This window comes from Sander vitreus, unplaced genomic scaffold (genome assembly GCF_031162955.1).
Source record: "Sander vitreus isolate 19-12246 unplaced genomic scaffold, sanVit1 R1_20, whole genome shotgun sequence".
Classification (NCBI taxonomy): Eukaryota; Metazoa; Chordata; class Actinopteri; order Perciformes; family Percidae; genus Sander; species Sander vitreus.
In genome coordinates, this window is record NW_027595399.1 from 216552 (window position 1) to 231666 (window position 15115).

The 15115-nt window shown below is 45.4% G+C and overlaps 1 long non-coding RNA gene across 2 annotated transcripts; it reads left to right on the plus strand.

Annotated features, from left to right (window-relative positions):
• The first annotated feature begins 4889 nt into the window (after window positions 1-4889).
• On the plus strand, window positions 4890-9958 carry LOC144513195 (uncharacterized). 2 transcript variants are annotated; one of them, XR_013501090.1, is made up of 4 exons: window positions 4890-5322; window positions 5490-5595; window positions 6485-6723; window positions 7089-9958. It is a non-coding gene; the product is annotated as an uncharacterized LOC144513195 (long non-coding RNA). The 2 variants fall into 2 exon arrangements; XR_013501091.1 differs by lacking the exon at window positions 5490-5595.
• Window positions 9959-15115: the final 5157 nt, after the last annotated feature.

The window sequence follows — 15115 nt, forward strand, 5'->3', positions numbered from 1 at the left end:
TGTAGCTATCGAGCTACACGCTAAAAATATCAAGTTATGAAGAATATGTAGATGTTGCAACAAGTCAGACCTGCTGGTTCTTTCAGGGAATGATTGTAAAGATTTATAAAGAATATGTTAGATCATTTCCTCTCTAACTGGGAGGTTTTAATAAAGAATATGTTAGATCATTTCCTCTCTAACTGGGAGGTTTTGGGACTGATTGGTGGGATTGCTGTGGACGAAGTACACACAGAGATACACTGGTAAGAGATAATGAGGTTTAACCATGTATCAGCTCATTTAAATATCTCACGGTACTGTGTTGTGTCAACAGTTCACTTCATTTAATATTGGATGAAGAGTTTTCTTTGGAGAGGTGTAAATGTTCCTCCAGAACCAGTTCCTTCCTGAGACTATTAGCAGAGCCACCATCACTGTGTCTGGAGCTCAGCGCCAACCAGGACGATTGTGATTGGTTTAAGGAAATGTAAACAACCCAGAGAGTTTAGTGTCCTATCCCAGAATGCATCTGTGGTGCAGCCAGACGTTCCTCCACAGCACTGTGGAGAAAGAGCTGGACATGCGAGATTAATTCCTATATAACCCACGTAACTGGGTGACAGGACATGCAGAAGGAAGTCAGGCGACGTAATAAACAGGGTGATGCACTTATTTCAACCCAAAACTTTTTGTAAGATATCATTCTAACCTTTGTAAGAGGAGATGTTGAATTAAGATATTAAGATTTGTGCAGCTTTTGGGTATTCATGGGAAAGAAATGCCAAAACTGAGCAACATGGAATAACATTTCACAGATTTATTTTTACAATTTGTGTACGAGGATTTCTCTGAACCAAGTCCTAGTCATTTCATAGATGAGAGGTATATTATTGTGGTTTTGGTAATTGAACCAACAGGCTGGTAGCTTCAGTGAGAAACTAAAAGCTGTGCACACAGTGTGCACTGCAGAGCTGGAGGAGCTGTCCCCTGCAGAATAGAAAGTATTCAGCTCACAACGCTGGCATGAAACGACCACAAGCACGTGTGGTTTCTCTTTCTCAGGCCGACTCTTTCCTTCTTGAGCTGCGTCTCTCATCAGTAGCCTGTTTGCATCCTGTCACTGCAGCGCTGCTCACCTTCATGTCTCTGCTTCACAGTTTTATTATTCACTGAAAGAAAACAAAGAAAACACTGAAGCTCTTCTGAAAAATGGGCCCAACACCTGTGGGAGGAAGCGCTGGTGGCAGTGAAGATCAGGGGCCTTGATGGACCGACCCGGCCAGCAGAGGCTTGCTCTGCACTGCTCAGCACCACGTTATCCTGGCCTACATTCAAATGGTTTCATTATTCTGACAGATTTGTTATTTGTTTCCTGTAACCGTTTCTTCTCGTATGTTTGCGGTTTAGCCCTCTACTGCAAATCAAATTTCCCTTCAAGAGACAGTACAGTCTCTCACCTCTGAACGTTTGTGGTAAACAGGAAATGATTGGTTTAGTGTTGGTATATATAACCTAACCTGTAACCTGGCCCAATAGAGGGCTTATCCCAAAATTTAGCAATGTAACAGTCGACAACGCCACCTTGGGACTTTCACCCAAAGAGTTTAAAGTTTAATTTTGATATCAGTTGGCACCAATCTGGGCCCCCACTACACCGGCAAGCCCACATAAATAATCAGAGACGAGGTTGATTTGGGTAACTCAGAATCATTTATTATAAACCCAAAGGAAACAATGTTCAGCTCAACATAACTATATAAAAAATAAATTATAACAGAGCAAATGCAACAAAAACAAAACAACCAAAAATACTAAACACAGTAGGAGAGGAGAATTCAGATAAAGACTATTTAAAGTGAAAACTGGTTATCGTGGTTATCGTGGTTATCGTGGGTGGATCATATAACAAACAAAAACAGGGACTACCAATAAACACAAAATGCAAATATCAAAATAAACCCAAATCACACACTAAAACCATGCAATGTCACTAATAAAATGAGCCAGTTATACGTCACCACCTCTACGAGTAACTCGAGCAACCACTAGGTTTCTAAAATCTCAGGCCAGATTAAAAGTTACTAAACCTAATACACAATAGCCAGACGAAATGAACTCCCCTCAATACAAACATAAAACCTGCTCGAAAAGAACATGCAGATAAGTTCAAATTAATAAAACAGGTAAGCTAAATAAGGAAAGTGTAAAACTCTGACTAGGCAGAACAGCAGCGGCGCTGCGCCCTGCACGGACAGAAAAAAGGTTTAAGTTAAGTTGAATGGTTGCAGCTGTCACCGTGGCCCTGCTCCACGCCCTGCTGTGCCCTGCTACACCCTGCTACACCCTCCTACGCTCTGCTACGCCCTGCTACACCCTGCTACACCCTGCTACGCTCTGCTACGTCCTGCTGTGCCCTGCTACACCCTGCTACGCCCTGCTACGCTCTGCTACGCCCTGCTGTGCCCTGCTACACCCTGCTACACCCTGCTACGCCCTGCTACGCTCTGCTACGTCCTGCTGTGCCCTGCTACACCCTGCTACACCCTGCTACGCCCTGCCGTGCCCGGCTACACCCTGCTACACCCTGCTACACCCTGCTACACCCTGCTACACCCTGCTGTGCCCTGCTACACCCTGCTACACCCTGCTACGCTCTGCTACGCCCTGCTCTGCCCTGCTACACCCTGCTACGCCCTGCTACGCTCTGCTACGTCCTGCTGTGCCCTGCTGTGCCCTGCTACACCCTGCTGCACCTTGCCGTGCCCGGCTACACCCTGCTACGCTCTGCTACACCCTGCTACACCCTGCTACGCCCTGCTGTGCCCTGCTACGCCCTGCTACGCTCTGCTACGTCCTGCTGTGCCCTGCTGTTCCCTGCTACACCCTGCTACACCCTGCTACGCCCTGCCGTGCCCGGCTACACCCTGCTACGCTCTGCTACACCCTGCTACACCCTGCTACGCCCTGCCGTGCCCGGCTACACCCTGCTACGCCCTGCTACGCTCTGCTACGTCCTGCTGTGCCCTGCTACACCCTGCTACGCCCTGCTACGCTCTGCTACACCCTGCTGTGCCCTGCTACACCCTGCTACACCCTGCTACGCTCTGCTACGCCCTGCTACACCCTGCTACGCTCTGCTACGCCCTGCCACATCCTGCTACACCCTCCTACGCTCTGCTACGTCCTGTAACGCCCTGCAGTGCCCTGCAACGCCATGAACTACTACAACTACTATTTCTAGTCATAGTTCCATTATCTTTATTGTGACTATTATTGCCTCTGTTCATCACACCCCCAACCGGCACCGTCAGACACCGTCAGACACCGTCAGACACCACCCACCAAGAGTCTGGGTCTGTCCCAGGTTTCTTCCTAAAAGGAGTTTTTCCTCACCACTGTCGCACTGAATGCTTGCTCTTGGGGGAATTACTAGAATTGTTGGGTCTTTGTAAATGATAGAGCGTGGTCTAGACCTCCTCTATCTGTAAAGTGTCCTGAGATAACTGCTGTTATGATTTGATACTATAAATAAATTGAAATGAATTGAATTAGGTTATATAGTTGTTGTAAATACAGGAGTGAGTCAAAAGTGTTTGTTACATCTTCCAGTTAAAGTTGACATTGTTGCCATTAGCTATATAATTGACCATAGTACATACCAGGAAGGTATCAAGCAGGATTATGAGTTATTTTTATTCTTGTATTAATCATTCATTTTGACAGCACTAATGTATACTGTATATAGACAACCATACAAGGGTAATTGTTACTAAGCCTGCCCTGGATACACCAGTCTTTTATCTTCATCTGTTGCCCTCACAGATTGGATGTACATACATTCCAATAAAGGCTACTGATAACATGCCTCTGAAGTTTGACTCTTTGCACCATTACAATACAACTAGTGATTATATCTTCCGCTCCATGAAACATGTTAATGCTCATTAGTACAAATATGGTTCTTTAATGTATTTGCATTGTACTAAAATGCATTCATTTTCAATGTGCATAAATGCGGCTGAAACAGGTGCATCCCAAATTTTTCAACATTAACATTTTAATATAACATTGTAGTCATTATGGCCTTTAGAAAAATGTGTTTTGTGTGGCGGTGGGGTAGTGCAGTATAGGCCTCTGTGGCGCGGCCTAAGCTTTTGTCCTTAGTGGCATTTTTTTCCCTTATATTACTTTTACTTTTATACTTTAAGTAGTTTTGAAACCAGTACTTGTACACTTTTACTTGAGTAAAACGCTTGAGTTGATACTTCAACTTTTACAGAAGTCTTTTTAAACCCTAGTATCTATACTTCTACCTGAGTAATGAAAGTGAATACTTTTGACACCTCTGGACTTAAGTCTGTGACTTCATAGGTCTCACAGCCTCTGTGAAGAAGCTGCACTGTAGCCTTGTTGTTCTGGCTTTGAGGCTGCACAGCCGCCTGCCAGAGGGGGGGGGTGAACAGTTCATGATCCTTCATGATACCTGAAACCTTGCTTCTGCACCTACTGATGTAAATGTCTTCCAAAGAAGGGAGGCATTAGCTAAAGAGCAGTTTTAACTCCTCGGTGCAGTCCCTTCCTGTCAGCCGCAGAGCAGTTTTCCATACCAGGCAGTGATGGAGGATGTCAGTGTGCTCTCCACCGCACACCGGTGAGAGGAGGTCAGGACAGCAGGGCTGAGGCCATGTTGTAAATTGTGAGTTTTGCATACTGTTTGAAAAATGAATAAAGTGCTTAATTTGGTTGTTTGGTTGTTTAATTGGATGTTTCCTGTAACCGCTGTGTAACGTCCCACGTATTCGCGTATGTTGTCTGTGGTTTTGCCCACTACCGCAAATCAAACTTCCCCTCGAGAGACAATACAGTCTCTGAAATGTTCGTGAAACAGGAAATGATTTGGTCTCATGTCGATGTATCCAGAGGTACCAAGCAGCTCGCAGCAGATTCAAACTTTGCAGCAAAGATGAAGAACCTTTTCACAGATTTGGCGATCAAACAAGTCGTCTTATTTGTCACAATCTTTGTGATTTTAATTCTAACTTTTGTTGAAATGTTGTGGCATTACGACGTGCAATTGCGCAACAAGAGGTCATGACTGCAGTGTGCACATGGCTATTCCATTTCTTATTATCTTCGTTTTACAACTCTGAGTCGACGAGACGTTGAGATATACATTTGCCAGGATAGAAAGTTGTTGTCATTTTGTGTATCACATGATCAAGGCTGCTTTAGCTGGTCTGCTGTGGGTTGCCTTTGTGTCTCAATGGAGAGTGGTACGCTTGCTGTGTGACTAATGAACACTGCGGTCCCGACCGTACATACAAACAGGACTAATCGAGGGTGAGTTTGTCTTGTTTTTCTTCACGTCAGTCTGTTTTTCTGTATTTTACTGTGGTCTTCTTCGATCAGTGTATTTTCTGCACACCGTATCTCAGTCGTTCTCAAGCTTTTTTCAATAATGTTCCCCCTATATGTTGAAAATACTAACAAAAACTTCAAAAAAACAGTGGAAAGAAGGAAGGTGACAAAAGTGACAACAAATTCAAATAAGCGACAAACTTCAAGAACAGTGACAAAAACTTTGAAGAAAAGCGACAAAAGACAGTAGAAGTAGTAAGTACCTATATAGTAATACTCTCATATACATTAGACAGGTCCCTATATAGTAATACTCTCATATACATTAGATAGGTACCTATATAGTAATACTCTCATATACATTAGATAGGTACCTATATAGTAATACTCTCATATACATTAGACAGGTACCTGTATAGTAATACTCTCATATACATTAGACAGGTACCTGTATAGTGTGTGTGTGTGTGTGTGTCTGAATGTGTGTGTGTGTGTGTGTGTGTGTGTGTGTGTGTGTGTGTGTGTGTGTGTGTGTGTGTGTGTGTGTGTGTGTCTGAATGTGTGTGTGTGTGTGTCTAAATGTGTGTGTGTGTGTGTGTGTGTGTGTGTGTGTGTGTGTGTGTGTCTGAGTGTGTGTGTGTGTGTGTGTGTGTGTGTGTGTGTGTGTGTGTGTGTGTGTGTGTGTCTGTGTGTGTGTGTGTGTGTGTGTGTGTGTGTGTGTGTGTGTGTGTGTGTCTGTGTGTGTGTGTGTGTGTGTGTGTGTGTGTGTGTGTGTGTGTGTGTGTGTGTGTGTGTGTGTGTGTGTGTGTGTGTGTGTGTGTGTGTGTGTCTGTGTGTGTGTGTGTGTGTGTGTCTCTGAGTGTGTGTGTGTGTGTGTGTGTGTGTGTGTGTCTGTGTGTGTGTGTGTGTGTGTGTGTGTGTGTGTGTGTGTGTGTGTGTGTGTGTGTGTGTGTGTGTGTGTGTGTGTGTGTGTGTGTGTGTGTGTGTGTGTGTGTGTGTGTGTCTCTGAGTGTGTGTGTGTGTGTGTGTGTGTGTGTGTGCTTTTATAATGTGGAGCACTTTGTGCTACATTTCTAGTAAAAGTTCTATACTAATAAAGTTTGATGCGTTGATTAAAACAGCATCTCTGTTGTCTGTGGTTCAGGTCATCGGCCTGTCTCTACTCCTTGGTATCGTTGTTGTGGCTGCGTTAATGTCATCAGTTGGATGGAAGAAATGCTGTGATTCAGGTTCCAACACAGACAATCTGTATCAGAAAGTGAGGTTGGACGAGGAGGACAACAAGCTGAAATGGATCGCTGAAGAGAAGTTGAAGGCGAAGAGGAAGCAGCAGCCGGAGAACAGATCGCTCTGCTAGTGCGTCCCTGACCAACAGGAAACCAGGTAAAGAAATGTTTTTTAACCCACGTGTTGTCCTGTTTTAAAAAAAAACAATCTTCATCAGAAAAGTGGGTTTCTTTCAACCAAATTTTCAGAAAAGTAACGCTCTCCACAAGTAACATAAATGATCAGCCCACTACTTTCTTAAAAAAAAAAATGATGAAAGAACGTTGAAAAAAGGGGGTAAAAAGCCACAAAAACATCACAAGGGTTAATCTGGATTTTAGCGGCTTCATCGGTCCAATATCTTAACCAATAATGGCTGGATCGTCGTGCCATTTTATACAGACATTCATGTTCTCCAGAGGATGAATCCTACTGAGATTGAGAAAATAATGACTTTTTAAAATTGTGTTTTCTTCAAACAGATGGTTCACTCTTTGCCGTGAATCCAGATTCATCAGACGAGCTACGACGGTCACCATGGTGATGATGATGATGATCACATTTTTCATGCAACTCAACAGTGTTCCATAAAATGTTATATTGAGCTTTAATCTGATTAATTGTAATGCTTATATTTTTCTTTTGTTGTTGCTTTTATTTGTAACTAGTGCAGAGCCCGTTGAAAATGTGCCTGTTTGGAACGGGCGATAGCTTGGCCTGTGGTGGTGCTGCTTGTACCCCAAAATGACTTACAGAACGACCCCAAACCACTTCATGTGCAACTCCCCTGGATAGCCTACTACTGACTTACAGTGTCTACCAAAAACCAAACTCTGGTCGGGCCAATCACATCGTGTACAGAGTGGGTGGGCGGGGCTTATGGCTGCTGCTGGTGAACAGCGTCTCTGGAAGACTTGGAGTTCAGCTTTTCTTTGAGAAAAGAACAAAGAACGGCCCTGAAGTCATTCTTAAAAAAGGAAGATGTGTTCAGAGTTTAGAGTGGAATCTATCAGCTAGCTCTGCTCTGATTGGTTGGAGAGCTGTCCTATTGGTGCAGAGGGAATCTGAAAGACAACCGTTGATCCGCCCCTCGGATTGAGCCCAGCCAATGGGGAGTTCCCAGACCCAACATCTGGATGTGGGTCAGACCCAGACCCAACATCTGGATGTGGGTCAGACTCAGACTCAGCATCTGGATGTGGGGCAGACCCAGACCCAACATCTGGATGTGGGTCAGACTCAGACCCAACATCTGGATGTGGGGCAGACCCAGACCAACATCTGGATGTGGGGCAGACCCAGACCAACATCTGGATGTGGGTCAGACCCAGACCCAACATCTGGATGTGGGGCAGACCCAGACCAACATCTGGATGTGGGGTCAGACTCAGACCAACATCTTTGATCTTAACCGACATGTTGAAGTCATCTGCTGGAGATTCTTAAATCCTTGGCATGTTAACGTGTATTAGCATTTGTTAGCATGTTTGTTAGCATGTTAACATGTATTAGCATATATTGGCATGTTAGCATGTGTTAGCATGTCAGCATTTGTTAGCATGTTAGCATGTGTTAGCATGTGTTAGCATGTTTGTTAGCGTGTGTTAGCATGTTTGTTAGCATGTCAGTTTTTGTTAGCATATATTGGCATGTTAGTCTATGTTAGATTGTTCGTAAGCTAGTCTAAGCATGTCTTAGCTGCTGGCATGTATTACATTACATGTCATTTAGCTGACCCTTTTATCCAAAGCTTACAAGCTTACAACTGCTATATATCAAAGGTAGCACGCCTCTGGAGCAACTAGGGGTTAAGTGCCTTGCTCAGGGACACATTGGTTGATGTATCGCAGTGGGAATTGAACCCAGATATCCCCCACTCAAAGGCATGTGTTGTAGCCACTGTGCCATCACCACCTGTGCATAACATTAGCGTGTTAGCATTTGCTACAACTCAGAGGAAGTGTCAAGGTGTTGGAGAGTTCAGTACACAGTTTTAGTGGAGAATCTACACTGCGTTTAATGCATCCATCCACTACTACTAATGTGTTAGCATATTACCATGTTAGCACGTCAGCATGTCTTAGCATGTTATTGAAGGGTCGACTAGTCCATATCATGGACATTATGTGCAAAAATAGATTTTAGTTGTTGTTGTGACAGCTCTATGTGTGTTGGATTGATCAGATGAGACAAACAGTGAGAATGAAAAAGAGCCTTCTGTGTGCCTATCACAGTCGTTTGTTTGCTTTCCTCATTTTTCTGCTGAACAGCCAATCACATGGGTAGAAACTTGGACAGATGTTGCTGCCACTAGAACCTAAATATAGGTTGTAGCTGCTGCTTGAACAAACAACTTATGTGGACCTTTTTCGGGAGAGGACAGTCTCTTTATTTTGCCTTTGTATCCCATTTTCATCTTATTTTTTCATCACCTCTCTGACTTCTTGTTTGCTCACAACCGCTCTACATCTTTTCGGCGTCTCCTCCTTCTTTCTCATGTCTTGTCTCTCCGTGTGCAATTATCACACAAAGACAACGGTAGAAACGCTCCCGGCGTCATTAGCCGATGAATTAAAGGATTCCAGTAGTGAGTCTACAGCGGGTTGTTTTCCATTGCAACGCTGAATTACCATCAAATCTAATGAAACAACTTCACAGGGAGCCACTCGAGTCAACAGCTCTGCATCCCCAATCTCATTCATTCAGTCATTCTGCCTTTATTGTTCATGAGGGAAATTTGGTTTGCACACTGAAAACACACAGCATACAGATCATCGTGTAGGTAAATGATGGTGGGAAAGAGCCGACAGGGAGGGAAGAGCCATAAAAAGTCAAAATAGAAAGTAGTTATAGAGACACGAGAGGCTGCGTTGTTTCATGTGCAAATGAAGCTGGGTAATTGCAGCGGGGATAAACGAGTCCCGGCTCCTGTTACTGAACAACCTGCGTGTTTTCAGTCCGCACAAAGACACGATAGAGCCAGGGGCGATGCTAGGATCAGACATTTAGGGGGGCTCAGCCCCTAATGAGAATGTCACACTGATACAGTGCCTTGTTAAAGTGTTAAATCAGTAATTTCACTGGATAACAATGACTATATGTATTTATTATTATAACAAAGGGATAAATGCAAAATATTGAACATGTGAAAAAACTGCGAAAACCCCTTTATGGACTACCAGAATCAAATAAAAATGATAATGAGGTGTGTGAAGTCCGTGTACGTTATTCGCTGGCGGTACTCGAGCTGGCTATGTTCTCCGGTAAGAGAGTCGCTGCAACCTTCAGTTTTAGTTGAACAGATTTATTGACGTCCAAATCCAGCAGTGAATAAAGCTTGTTGCTTGCAATAGTATGTGTGTGGTTATCTGTAAAATAAGGAAATACAGAATATGTAAATATAACCTGTACATAATGAATGCACATACAGTATATACAGATTAAAGAGCAAGAAGCAACAAATCACTCTGCAATATACATAATTATATGCAATATACATAATTGCTATGCAATACATAGTAGTAGCTGTGCAAACAACCAAATAATACTGGATAGTAATGACAATCAATAGAACCCACTGTAGTAAAGAATGTAGCTTTCATTGTGTCGTTCTACCTATTGGCCACTAGATGGAGCTCTACGACCACCAACGGAACACAGCAGCAGCATTCAGGTCCAATCGTCATGTCACAGACCAATAAATGGCTCGGGGAAATGTGTTTCAACAACTAAACCAGCAACACCATCGCAGTGCAACAGTTGGACTAATCCTCGGCAGGACTGTTATTAACATGAACACTGTACGAACATGCATCCATGAATAAAAGTATTAACTATTGTTTCTGAATGATATATTTGCAGTAAGTTCCTAGCATTACAGTAGACATAAGCATGCTATCCTGAACTATAATAAAGAAAAATACTGTCATGTTGACTACACAAACGAAGATACAGGCAACACCAGCATGGACATACGATTGTGCACTTACGTTCTCAATAACGCACACGGCAACACAACAGCAGCTTTATACAAGTAACAAGCAACTTTAGGAGCAGCTGTACTCATGTCTGCAAATGCGTGAGTCCAAGGAATGACGTAGGCTCATCAGTCCAGCAGGGAGTTTTCCACAAGGTGTAAACAATAAATATGTAAAAAATATAAAACTGTCCTTGACTGGTTACAGGTGCATTGGCGACAGCCACTCAGGATATTAACCCTGTTACTTTGAACCTGTAATTGGGGCTTGAGCCCCCCTAAAAAGGGTCTAAAATCGCCACTGGATAGAGCGTCAAACAAACTCAGGATTTTACCCAGGAGATCGGGCTTCGTGTTACGTGAAACCACAAGTCAAAGGTCACTTTAACGGAGTCCGAGACGCAGTACAGCCGCAGTACATCCCTGGTGTTTTACTAACCCTAACGAAGTATTTTCATTGTCTTTCATCGTCTTCCATTCGAGCACTTGTCGTCACTCATTCAATCATCACTTTTTCTGATGTTTTTGTTCGTCACTTTTGGCATTTCTTTCAATGGTTTTTCCGTTTTTGTTACATTTTCCATTTCTTTTCACTACCACGTATAAACACCACTAACACCAACTTAGTACTAGTTTTACACTTATTTTTGGGATTCATGGTCAATAAACCTCATTTATAGGAAATTATACCTAATTATTGAGGGAGGAGGGAGGAGCGAGGAGGGAGGAGGGAGGAGCGAGGCGGGAGGAGCGAGGAGCGAGGAGGGAGGAGGGAGGAGGGAGGAGGGAGGAGGGAGGAGGGAGGAGGGAGGAGCGAGGAGGGAGGAGGGGGGAGGAGCGAGGAGGGAGGAGGGAGGAGCGAGGAGGGAGGAGCGAGGAGGGAGGAGAGGAGGAGCGAGGAGGAGGGAGGAGCGAGGAGGGGAGGAGGAGGGGCGAGGAGGGAGGAGCGAGGAGCGAGGAGCGAGGAGGGAGGAGGGAGGAGGGAGGAGCGGGAGGAGGAGGGAGGAGCGAGGGAGGAGGGGAGCGAGAGCGAGGAGCGGGAGCGGGAGGGAGGAGGGGAGGAGGGAGGAGGGAGGAGCGAGGGAGGGAGGAGAGAGAGCGAGGAGGGAGGAGGGAGGAGCGAGGAGGGAGGAGGAGGAGGAGGGAGGAGGGAGGAGCGAGGAGGGAGGAGGAGGGAGGGAGGGAGGAGCGAGGAGCGAGGAGGGAGGAGGGAGGAGGGAGGAGCGAGGAGGGAGGAGGGAGGAGGAGGGAGGAGGAGAGGAGGGAGGGAGGGAGGGGGGAGGAGGGAGGAGCGAGGAGGGAGGAGGGAGGAGCGGGGAGGGAGGAGGGAGGAGCGGGGAGGAGCGAGGACGGAGGAGCGGGGAGGGAGGAGCGAGGAGGGAGGAGGGAGGAGCGAGGAGGGAGGAGGGAGGAGGGAGGAGCGGGGAGCGAGGAGCGAGGAGCGAGGAGGGAGGAGGGAGGAGCGAGGAGGGAGGAGGGGAGAGGAGGAGGAGAGGAGGAGCGAGGAGGGAGGAGGGAGGAGGGAGGAGGAGGGACGGGGAGGGAGGAGCGAGGAGCAGGGAGGAGGAGGAGCGAGGGAGGAGGGAGGAGCGGGAGGAGGAGGGAGGAGGGAGGAGCGAGGCGGGAGGAGCGAGGCGGGAGGAGAGAGGAGCGGGGAGGGAGGAGGGAGGAGCGAGGAGCGAGGACGGAGGAGCGGGGAGGGAGGAGCGAGGAGGGAGGAGGGAGGAGCGAGGCGGGAGGAGAGAGGAGCGGGGAGGGAGGACGGAGGAGCGGGGAGGGAGGAGCGGGAGGGAGGAGGGAGGAGCGAGGCGGGAGGAGCGAGGCGGGAGGAGAGAGGAGGAGGAGGGAGGAGGGATCTCTCGCAGAATAGACGCTCGGCAAGAATAAAAAAACACGTCAGTGGACACAGAAGTTAAAGGTAGACTGTGTAGTTTTTTATAAACTAACATTCATTCATAAATATGTCCTCATCGGTGTAAAATGACCTCTGCACTGTAAAACATTACAAACGTTCTGTCCACTTATTTCTTATCTTTAACTCAACGAGCTTATACAAGTTGTGGATTTTGAACTAAACTTTATGAGTTTTTGAAAGTTAAACATTTATTCATTAGGTCGAGTATCTAAATGTTTATGTTTGTGTTGATTGAGCTGGGTATGTACGTTAAGTTATCAGTTAGAATATAATACAATAAAAAGCGTGTGTGTGTGTGTGTGTGTGTGTTGCAACAAGAACGAGTCTTCTTTCACGGCATAGTTAGAGCATGGACACAATACATGAATTCTACACGGCAGATAAGTGATGGAGTCTAGTCACATTTCTGCTCAAAGATAACGCGTGTTGTTGCACCGAGCCCCGGCGGGGAGGAGGGAGAACCTGTCAGCTCCGCCCACATCTAGCCCAACCCGGTCTGCGTGCTGCAGTCAGGTGCAACTGGTTCATTGGCTGGTCAATTCCCATGATGCAAGGCGGTAAATAGAGTTGTGTTAAAAGTTTGCAGTTTGTTCAAAATACAAATGTAACTTAATGAACTCCGTTTATTAAACGTGTCTGCTGACGGTAGAGTTCTGTTGCCTGGTAATTGTCACGTTGTGCTGGTTTACATTTGTAACCATGAGTTAAGTGACTGTTAGGTTTGATAGGAAGAGCTGGAGTATTACAGGTTAGTATATGAGCAGTAATAGGCTTCCTTCAGTTGGTTTTCTGCAGCTTGTCACTTCACTAGAGACCCTTTTGTGTCAAGTGACACAAGATCAGCAGCTTTAGAGGGTCCTGTGGGGGCCCTGGGGCGGCCCACCCAAACACCCACGCTGTCTCTGCTATAAATGTGGTTATGTTGTTGTATCTTGAAGCTGTGAGTTGTAATAAAGCAGGAAAGTATGTCTGTTATACTAGGCAAGGAAAGTTTCTCGCATTATTAAATATAAGTTATTTGTTTTAACTTAAAGTATGAAGTTAAACCAAAATAATAAAAAGTGAAATCAACTAAAAGAACAACTTTAACAAAACTAGAACATTGTAGTCACATCAACCTCACTGACTTTAAACTCTACGTTGAAACAAAGGCAGTCTTCACGTTAAACTACCTGGAATCTTCTTACGGTCTGCCGATGACCTGACTTCTCCTCGTAGAGAAGACTTTCTTATCTGTATTGACATCGGAGGCTTCTGTTGAAAAACTATGATCGCTGAGAGGGACATAGAGCAGAGATCTTCAACAGGGGGTCCGGGACCCCTAGGGGGTCCTCAGATGTCTAAACATAATTCCCACATATTATTAGCAAATATATATCTCCATTGATGATAGGCCTACTGGCCTATAGGTAGTCACTAAGATAGCCATACAGATCATCCTAAATTCACTGTTCCACATACAAGATGATTTATTAAATCATGCCAACAATTAATATTTTAATAGCTTAGTATTGTATGTGCTAAAAAGGTGTGTTAAGGCTTTGGGCCGCCCTACATGTATTGTAGGCCCAGTTTAACACGCACCTTCATTTTATACAATACATGTAGTAGGGGGTCCCTGCTCCGTCTCTCTCTCAGTCAAGGGTCCTTGGCTTAAAAAACGTTGACGACCCCTGACATAAAGCACCAGCCTACCTGTCTCGCTAATCCACAACGCCATTTTGTTTTTTCGACCCTGGCTGCAGATTACATTTGCTGCCTCTAGGGCGTCTAGATTTCTAGGCTAACATGATTGTGCTGCAGAGCAGCGTGCCAGTGCTGTTTTCTCCTGCTGCATTTTTTCTTCCTACATTGTTGCCTTGGACAGTATTTGTCCGTAAGTCCCGTATCTACGTGACCTATGTGAGATGTCTTGTGTATCACTCGGAGCCGGTCAGGTTGGTAACAGCCAGTTTCTTCAGCCTCGTTGGAAATCCTCCGTTGCTGTGTGATTTTCCCACCTCACAGCCTGATTTTCTCCGTGCAAAACATTGACGCTTGCTTTAGCAAACACACACACAGACACACACACACACACACACACACACACACAGACACACACACACACACACACACACACACACACACACACACACACACACACACACACACACACACACACACACACACACACACACACACACACACACACACAGACACACAGACACAGACACACACAGACACACACACACACATACACACACACACACACACACACTACACACAGACACACACAGACAGACACAGACACACACACACACACACACACACACAGACAGACATACACACATACACACACACACAGACACACAGACAGACACACACACATACTACACACAGACATACACAGACACATACACAGACAGACATACACACACACACACACATACATACACACAGACATACACACACACACACATACAGACACACATACACACACATTATTACACAGACATACATAGATACATATAGACATAGACACATACACTACATACAGACAGTACACACACACACACATCACATACATTACATACACACATACATACACACACACACACACATAGACACACACACAGACA